This window comes from Dermacentor variabilis, chromosome 4, assembly GCF_050947875.1.
Source record: "Dermacentor variabilis isolate Ectoservices chromosome 4, ASM5094787v1, whole genome shotgun sequence".
In the NCBI taxonomy this organism is placed as follows: Eukaryota; Metazoa; Arthropoda; class Arachnida; order Ixodida; family Ixodidae; genus Dermacentor; species Dermacentor variabilis.
Genome location: NC_134571.1, coordinates 200729852 through 200739923, shown reverse-complemented (window position 1 = coordinate 200739923; position 10072 = coordinate 200729852). Strand labels below are relative to the sequence as shown.

Here is a 10072-nt window from a genome sequence, read left to right as displayed (position 1 = left end):
TGCTTTGCAATGTGGTCAACAAATGAAGCAAAATATACCGTAATATACGTCCTCCGTATTCAGTCCGGCAAAAGTGGGTGGTCCAAAAGTCTTGGATGCGAAACCAAGCAAGGAGCATTCACTCTTAGATCAGCGAAATTTATACAAGCATATTGATTATGATGAGCACGCTTTTTATATTTGACAGCTAAGTTCCAATTATAAAGTTTGAATGCTAGTATGATATTAAAATGACGAAGAAATTTGTCAGTATGAGCACCATAATCAACATTTCCATTATAACCGAAGAGCCTTGTTTTGCAACTTAAGTATTCTGTGGTTCCATCTTGGCGTTGAATTTCCTCACACTCCCATCTTGCGCGGCACACTTCTCACGCTTTCACCACACCCTCATCCTCTGCTTTCCTCCTCGTGCTGTCTTCGCTAGCGCCGTCTTTCATCCCGCGTTGCGCTCCGCATTCGCATTTTCATCCTTTGTTGCAATCGTTCGCTCGGTTACGTCAAGTGACGCCGACGGCAAACGCAGGAACGGGCGCCTAAGAGCTGCGCTCTAAAAGGCAGTGGTCACCGCCTAGGAAAGTTTGTCGCCAAAGAGACAAGAAAGTCGCTATAATGGCAACACTGTGAGTGACCTCGCACACTCAGGTAATTATGCGTTAAAGATATAGGAAATTTGCCCATTTCCACATAGATATTTCAGGCGAGCATAGCCATAGACAAGGCTTCCATGACGTCCTCGAACTTTACCATGCATACAACGCCTCTGCTACAGACGGTAATCGAAGCAAGCTGCTAAAGAACACCTATACTACATGCCGCGATTTTTTTTTTGCGCAGGGTCAGCAGGGAGTCACTGAAGTACTCGAGTGCATCCGCCGGGAGCTCGACAACTGCCTGGCACTAATAGGTGAGAGCGTTAAAGCGAAAAGCTTTCCTTGACTCTTGAGCCGGTTTTCGTGGTTGGTAGTCGGAGGTTGGACATCTGCCGCGGTTACAAAGGCGCTTGCACTCGTGAAACTGAGTTGAAAGAAAATTTATTCGCCCATAGACGCGTACGACAGTGGCATGTATCAATACAGGTACGCGGATTAACTGCAGCATAACGTATCGTGCATCACACTCGACAAGTTACAGGCGCGTTTGTCACCGAATGCTGACCATTTAGCTCTTTGAGAAGCACGTGCTGTCCACCAGTACTACAGATGTACTGCTTAACGACGCCCTACAGAATTACGCAACGTAACAAGAATCGCTGCCTTCTCCGCTTTATTTTCTCCTAGTCCTCCGCCTCCTCTTAAATAACTGGCGACAAAATTTCTTGTTTTCAAATTAAGGTCTGTGTGAATATCACTTCGGCTATGCATGTCCTGTACAGGCGGCAGTGGGAGATTGGCAGAGCCGCAGTGACCTGCCATTTTGTTCTAACAGACCGAAAAGAAGTTGCTCTTAGCGCTGCCTCGTAACCCCTTAAATTTCGCAACAAGATTGCACTATTTGGCCTACGTCATTCAATGCGTCTTTTGGCATCGTTGTTAATCTTCATCTGTAGTATTAGTGGTCGACAGGCAGTCGAACGGCTAAACCCTTCCACGTATCTGTAGCTACATGCTCACCTCCAGTGCGCGTACGGTGGTAGTTTTTGCAGGTTCTTTTAGCGCAAACCATACATGAAAATATACCACGTGTGGTATTAGGATGTCAACGAAGGCGTGCGATATTGTCGCGAGACTGGAGCAAAAAATAAAGCTGCGTCAAGCGCAAGATCTTTAAAAGTATTCCTATACTAACAGCAGATATAACGGGAGTGCAGGTGAGACAAAAACAAAGATTAGAGGACGACTGGACACGCGCTGACTTCCAGCAGACGTTCGAACTTCAGTTTGATGTGAGCTCCTCTCCAGTTTTCCTCTCGTCTCTGTTTTTGGGCCAACCGTTCCTTTGACATCAGTGAGGTACTCAATGGCGCCCCTCCCAAACAAACTCTCTGCTCACGGACCACTATCTGCACTAAGTACACGGAAACGATTGACGCACCCTGCACAAGCGCGGTTCCGGCTATCGGATAAGCCCCAGAACCTTTGGAATCGCCTCCATATCGAACCAACCTTTACCCGATCCCTCGCATCTACTTCTGTCTAAATACGTCCCCAGTCCTTAGCAGAGTAACTCACTTCGCTGCCCCTATTACTAAAGCTTCACCAAGGAGTTCTGGCAAGGCGTATAGATGCGCTCTTGTACACTTAACGTCAGACCAGACGCTCCGAGATAACAAGTGTTTTCTCTCTCTATCTCTTTGTGTTTGTCTCAGTTGTGCTGGTAGAACAACCATGTACTGCTACAAACTCGTGCAAGTTCCCGTTTTCGTTAGAACAAGAGCATAGGTCCCTCAGAATGATCTGCATGGGAATGAACAGCTTGAAATAAGTTTTCCGTTCTCTTTTTCATATCATCAAGCAATGAACGAGGCGCACATGCTACGTTTCGACTAATCAAATGGAGCAGTGTATTAGCGCTTCTGTTGTCGTCTTCCTATTTGTGTTCGTCTTGCTGCGCTGTCTCGCACTCCAGAAGCATCTCGATTAACATAAGAATTTCCTATGCAGGTTGTTCCGACGTGGAAAAGCTACATCGTGGCTTCCTGAGGCGCAGCGCCGTTTCCTTCCGTGAGCACACCATCTCGACACCGCACGAGTTTGCCACAAGTTTCTCTTCATGAAAAACAGAAATGTTGTGCAGCTTTTATGTGCGGTTTTAAGTTCGCAGATTCATGTTTGTGTATAGTACAAAGAAGCTACACGCGTGAAAGGCCAACTGCAACAAAACGTTCGACCCCGTAAAGAACCTAATTTCAGATAGTGCAGATATAGAAAAGCTTCCGTGCAAAATTTTTTGTTTGAAATACGAGTAGATGCGTCGCGGAAAGCTAGCAAAAATAGCCGTTTTTGACGATGAAACTGACAAAAAACACAGGCACTGCAACTCGCCGTAAATTACGCATGACATAGAACGTGCGGCTTCCAAGCATGATCTCGGAGGCCTCTGAGATTATTCGGCTCCCGCGGTTGCCCGCGGCGCGCTGAAATTCTCGGAGGTGACGTGCTGGGATTTACGTCATATGTGCTCACCACTAGGTTCATGCGTCTGTTTATGTGCTATTTAAAACATTCTAATAAGTGGTTCAGCAGAGCAAGCGAGTTGGAATCAATATACAGCTAAGCTTTCTGTGAGTACAGAAAGAGTCGAAGCATAAGTACACGCACCCCCCCCCCCTACCCCCACCTCTCTGCACACACGTACACAAGCGCGAGCGCACACAAATTATACCGAGCCTTTCGGTAAGCGGAGTTACTGACTACTAGCTAGTACGAAGGACGCCTTGAACGCATCATGGTTACAGAGGCAGCATGCACATACGTACGTAACGAAATTCGTGTCCATTCTATCCGCCAGAAGAGTTTAGTTGCTCATTACCGTGCAGCCGCGTATGCGTGAAGGAGAACTTCGTAGTTATTTTTTATTCTTTCCTCCACACGGCTGGCGCTACCCCTGCCGCGGATGCGCAGAGGCGACCGCCATCTGGTCGTGGCGCAAGGAACGCAAAGGCGCGCGCGGTATGCGTACTCCACTGTGACTGGTTGGCCTATACGACAAGAGAATAGCCAGGCCCACGGTTACAACAACCGGCGAGGTGCGGAATGAAAGCGTCGCTTTCAAGAATTAGAGGATTACGAACCCTGCAGTCTTGAAAATATTGCTTCAGTTATTTATATTACTAATTTATAACCAATTTAGGCAAAATGAAGTTTCGCTGCAGTTGGCCTTTCAGTTTTCATGATGGTGTTCTACGTACTTTTCAGCCGAGTACCCACAACACCAGTGTATTGGGCCGAAATAAAATACGAATGGAATAGACAACAAAACGTCCAGAATTCATCTCAGCTACTCTTTCTAGGAGGAGTTAAAGGGACGAAGAGTTACAATGAAATGCTGATCATCAGGCCAGGAAAAAGTGCGTGTACACTCAATAAAGATGTTGCACAGTGCACGGTTCTATAGTAGCCTTGATTCCAGCGCAATGTTGTAGAAAGAACCCATTGAGGCTGGTGAAATGAGGCAGCAAGATGACAAGAGAAGGCAGCAACTGTGGCTGTGGTAGTAATTGAAGCATGTACTTGGTACAGGGTCAACACTTGAATGACCTCAATGTGCATAAACCGGAGAAGTTCTTGCCATAATACGAACACGAGGTCAAGACCCGAAGGGAAGGCCTGCTTGCTTGGTCAGTCTCAAGATAAGTTATGCAACTTACTGGCAGAATAAGTCAGATGCGGGACCAGCACTAACGTGAGTATAAAATACTTCTGTTGAGGTAGAAATCGTCACCTTTTACTGAACACGTAACTAGTAACGTCCAGGCACACCCTGTATGGCTTGTCCCCGCGTTAGCTATACATTGCATAATTTATTGTAACGCTGAACGCATACCTGTTCGTTGTTGTGCTTATGTGAGCTTGCTATCTGCGTAAGGTGGATCGCCAAAAAAGCTATTAACAAAGCTTCCGTAGGCGTCATAATTGAAATGCGTTTAGCTCGATTTGCCTGCTTCAGCCGTTTTGAATCTATCTATCTATCTATCTATCTATCTATCTATCTATCTATCTATCTATCTATCTATCTATCTATCTATCTATCTATCTATCTATCTATCTATCTATCTATCTATCTATCTATCTATCTATCTATCTGTCTGTCTGTCTGTCTGTCTGTCTATCTATCTATCTATCTATCTATCTATCTATCTATCTATCTATCTATCTATCTATCTATCTATCTATCTATCTATCTATCTATCTATCTATCTATCTATCTATCTATCTATCTATCTATCTATCTATCTATCTATCTATCTATCTATCTATCTGGTGGCGCAGGGGAGACCCCGCGCCACCCGGCTAGTCCCACGTAGGGGCCGTCAAGCTCGGTTTGGTCGTTCAGTTCGGGGCTGCCCAAGAGCGCAGCCCACCTATCCCCGCTGAAGGAGGAGCCGATGGCTTCACACTCCCACAACATATGGTCCGATGTTGCCGTTAGTCCACAGGCAGGGCAGTCCGCACTGGGATACCTTTCAGTGTATACATAGTGGCCCAAATTACCGCCAGCTTGGGTCACTAGGTATGTGTTTATGGTATAAAAGTTATAAACAGGGGTAAGCTCCTTGTGGTCGTTACGCCGTCGAGCTCGTTCCATCGCCGCCATTCCAGCATAGTGACCTGACGCTCATGCCGTCCTCGTCGCGCCTTCTATGCCAACCCACTGGGCCATGTTGTTTAATGGTTGCATCCACTACGAATGTGCTTGAGGTAATGATGCCGTCGTTGTGTTGCATCGTCGTCACTCCAGCTTCGTCATCGGACTCTTGTAATGCCGTCATCACGCCAACGTCCTGATACAGGCTTAGTGATGCAGTCATTTTTCTCCTCATGCCATGGCCATGTCATCGTGGTCATTTTGTCGTCCTAATCCATACGTTGTCCTATGATCGTCGCGATTTCATCGGCAATTTCATTGCTGTCAACGTCATCTATCGACTCTCGTTCTGCCGGCTTCGTCACGCGGTCGCTTCGGCATTGTCGTCACTTAAGCAAGCCATGCCGTTTTCATACCGCCTTCGTCCGTAGCATCGACGGCAGTCCTTGGTCGTTTTGCCGTAATCATGCTGTCGTCATTCAGTCGGGATTATGCCGCCATTTTCATGGCGTCGTCGTCAGGCAGTCACTATCAAGCGTCTTTTGTCAGACCGTGGTCATCATGCCGTCGTGGTCGTGCCATTGTCGTTCCTTCAGTTCGTCATCTGGCTCGTCATGCCGTCGTCGTCAAGCCATTGCCGTCATACATTCTTCGTAATGCCACTCTTCTCACATAATTCTCATGTCATTATCGTAATACAGTTGTCGTCGTGCATACGGTGTCGTACCGTCGTCGCGATGCCGCCGCGGGTGTTCCGTTTTTGTGACCCCAGGTGGCTTGTTTGGGTTGAACGTTATGCCGTTCGGTTTGTGCAACGCGCCTGCGACATTAGAAAGGTTTTTGGACAAGGAACTGCGCCGCCTGAAATGGGAGATTTCTTTGTTACATTGACGACATCGTCATTTTTGGCAGCACTTTTTGAGAGCGCTATCATCGACTTGATGTTGTCTTGACGTGCCTTGAATAGGCTGCCCTTACCCTGAACTCAAAGAACTGTAACTTTGGCCAACTAGAGGCGCTAGTACTTGGACAAGCGCGGTGTGCGACCAGATCCACAAAATATTGCTGCAGTTAGCAACTTTAGCAACCGCAGTCACAACGTGAGCTGAGAAGTTTCCTGCGTCCTTGCTTGCAATCCGACGTTTTGTGCCTACCTATACTGCCTACCCTTTGACCTAATTGCTGCGCACGGAAAAGCCTTTCATCCGTTCATCTGAACAGCATATTCCTCGTTTCGTCAACTGAAGTTGCTGCTCTCTTCCGGACCCATACTTCGCAACTTTGACCCCTCTGCCACACTGATAGATAGAATTGCACACCGACGCGAATGGAATCGACCTCGGCGCCGTCATCGTCCAGCGTTTTGGTGACGTCGAGCATGTCACTGCCTATGCCAGCCGTTCGTTGAGCAAGACCGAACAGAATTAGACCGTCACTGAGCAAGAGTGTCTCCCTGTTGTCTTTGCAGTCCAGAAGTTCCGCCCATATCTCTACGGGCCCCGCTTCACGATCGTTACCGATCACCATTCACAATGTTGGTTCACTATGTCGGCAACCGCTACCCGTCTGGTCGCCTTGCTCGATGGGTGGTACGTTTGCAGGAATTTGACTTTGCAGACTGTTACAAGAGTGGGCGCCATTATACGGATGCCAACAGTCTTTAGAGGCTCACTGCATCAAGAACTCCATGTGACCCCAACAATTTTGGTTAGTTTCTGGCCGCCATCGACGCCCTGTTTTTCCCTAACCTGGCCACTTTCCGGGAAGAGCACTGATACAACTGCATCCTGAATGCCCTCTTCACTTCAGCTGCTCAGTTGACAGGTAACAATGCCTCTGCGATCCAAAAAGGCCTGCTTTAAAAGGAATTACGCGGTAGATGGTGCTCGCCTATTCTCAGTGGTCCCTTAGAATTTGAGAACACACATGCTCGGTGCTGTGCACGATGACGCGACTGCTGGAACATGTCACCGCATTCGCGACCAATTCTACTGGCCTAGCATGCGACGGAATATAAAAGAAAGTGTCTGGCCAGTTGTGGTCAGACACGGACGAAGTGACTTCACGGACGAAGTGCGCTTGTAGTTGAAGCGGCTCATTGTCTGCGCGGCAACACTTCTCCCATTTTCATCAATTTGTGTTTCAGTAAGCGCACTCCATCCTAACATTATTAAAGCGAAAGAGTTAATGTGCCCATGTCCCAGAAAATCTGGCGTCGAGATTTGCGCACCGGCGCGCGCAAATCTCGAAGGCCATAAAGCGGCGCGCCCGGTTCCTTGTAACACCTCCAGATGGCGCTGGTCTCCTTGAAGCCCTTGTAAGAGGCGATTGGAGGATTGGTGGAAGAAAAGTAGGAAAACGACAAAAAACGGAGACGTACAAAAGCACAGTTCGCAATAGGGGATCAGAAAATTTGGTTGTGGCAGTTCATCTTGTTTTTTATTGTTTAACCTAGGTAGGACATTAGGCAGTATAACAGCAAGAGCTTGGTGGCACAACCCACCGCCCCGTTTCAAAGGGGACGCTCATAACATACATCCATCCATCCCTTGGATTCAGCGAGAGCAGGGGAAAAGCAAACATGTCCGCAATAAGGATTAATCAGAGGCGATTGGAAGATTGGCGGAAGAAAAGTAGGGAAACGACAAAACACGGAGACGTACAAAAGCACAGTTCGCAATAGGGAATCAGAAAATTTGGTTGCGGGAGTTCGTAGTGTTTTTTATTTTTATTGTTTAACCTAAGGAGGACATTAAGCAGTATAATAGCAAGAGCTTGGTGGCGCAACCCACCGCCCCGTTCCAAAGGGGACGCTCATAACATCCATCCATCCATCCATCCATCCATCCATCCATCCATCCATCCATCCATCCATCCATCCATCCATCCATCCATCCATCCATCCATCCATCCATCCATCCATCCATCCCTTGGGTTCAGCGAGAGCAGGGGAAAAGTGAGCATGTCCGCAATAAGGATTAATAAGAGGCGAAGATTGGTGGAAGAAAAGTGGGGAAACGACAAAACACGGAGACGTACAAAAGCACAGTTCGCAATGGGGGATCAAAAAATTTCGTTGCGGGAGTTCATAGTGCATTTTTTCTTAACCTAGGTAGGACGTTAGGCAGTATAATTGCAAGAGCTTGGCGGCGCAACCCACCGCCCCATTTTAAAGGGGACGCTCATAACATCCACCCATCCATCCATCCATCCATCCATCCATCCATCCATCCATCCATCTCAGCGCACGCAGAGGCCGCGTTTCTACCAGAAAGCGCGCATTCGTGCACAGCGTTCGCCGCCAGCATCTTCCAGTAAACATGACGGTTACATGAGCTGCAGTTGCCGGGAAGCGTGAGAAGCAGTCAGGGACCTTTGAATGCCATCTATTTTCACTCTTAAAGGCGAAGTTTAAGCGTCGTCCAAAATATTCGATTATTATTATTAATAATAATATTAATATGATTACTTTAGGTAGTTGCTTGTGTACGTGACAACGACGATGTGAAAGAAGCAACGCCACAATTTGGTTTGGTTTGGTTTGTCTTATATGGGTGAGCATACCCGCTGCTGGGGATCGGCCAAGATTTGGATGGCATTAGGAAGTTGCTGTTAATGCTTAAATTGGATAAATTGTCGAGAGGAAACGAATAAATGAGTTACACATGAAGAACTTAGCTCCCCGAAAATACTACAAATTCACTCACGGCTGTGTAGGTACCCCTCTGGTAGTTTCCAAGGGAGGAGGTTACTAGAGAAAGAGTATTAGGAATGGAAAGATTTAAAGCAAGTTGGCTAAACCTCGATCGTAAATTGTTTTCCTCAAAGAAGAAAAACAGTGGCAGAATAAAAAAAGATGTATACTCTCATCTTGTCCGCAGGTAGGGCGCAAGGGGATGGCGCAAGAGCAGCCCTGTGACAATAAAAATTTAATATTAGTGTTCGACAACATTATCGGTAAAAAACTGCTTCAATTTTTCTGGTGTGAAAACAATTTTTGTGGCAAGGGAACAGGAGGTGTCGATATTTTGAAAAAAAGAATTGCTATAGCTGGGTTCAAAAGTGTGGAATAATTGCACATCTACTAAATCTAGGAGTAGGTAAGCTGACAGAGGAACTATCAATCAATCAATCAATCAATCAATCAATCAATCAATCAATCAATCAATCAATCAATCAATAATCGAGTTTATTTACATCGTCTAGATATGCGCAAGCTTGGACGAAAAGCGAAACAGTTCGCTCGAAGAGAGCCCAAGCCTCCTTATACAAGGCACACAACAGCAGCATACAAATGTGTTACATACATGGAAGATGGGTAATGTACATATGTCTCAATTTACAGTTTCTGAGAATGTAAAAAGAAGTTACAAGATGAAATGAAATTTTACAAGGTACAAGATTGTATTTTCTACTTTGACACCATTAGGTAATTCATGTGTTATCAAGAAGTACTGAGAAGCATTCGTTTTAAGAATATTTATTTTGGCAGAATTAATTTTTATAGAACAAGCTACAACAATGGCGTTGAACTGTCCTCTTCGGGTTGGAAAAACAACAACAACAACAACAACAACAACAACAACAACAACAACAACAACAACAACAACAACAACAACAGCAGCAGCAGCAGCAGCAGCAGCAGCAGCAGCAGCAGCAGCAGCAGCAGCAGCAGCAGCAGCAGCAGCAGCAGCAGCAGCAGCAGCAGCAGCAGCAGCAGCAGCAGCAGCAGCAGCAGCAGCAGCAGCAGCAGCAGCAGCAGCAGCAGCAGCAGCAGCAGCAGCAGCAGCAGCAGCAGCAGCAGCAGCAGCAGCAGCAGCAGCAG

The 10072-nt window shown here is 46.7% G+C and overlaps 1 long non-coding RNA gene across 1 annotated transcript; it reads left to right on the top strand.

The window, feature by feature from the left end:
- Nucleotides 1–834: 834 nt before the first annotated feature.
- Nucleotides 835–4043, top strand: LOC142578129 (uncharacterized). Its single transcript, XR_012827181.1, has 2 exons — nucleotides 835–907; nucleotides 2604–4043. It is a non-coding gene; the product is annotated as an uncharacterized LOC142578129 (long non-coding RNA).
- The last annotated feature ends 6029 nt before the right edge of the window (nucleotides 4044–10072 follow it).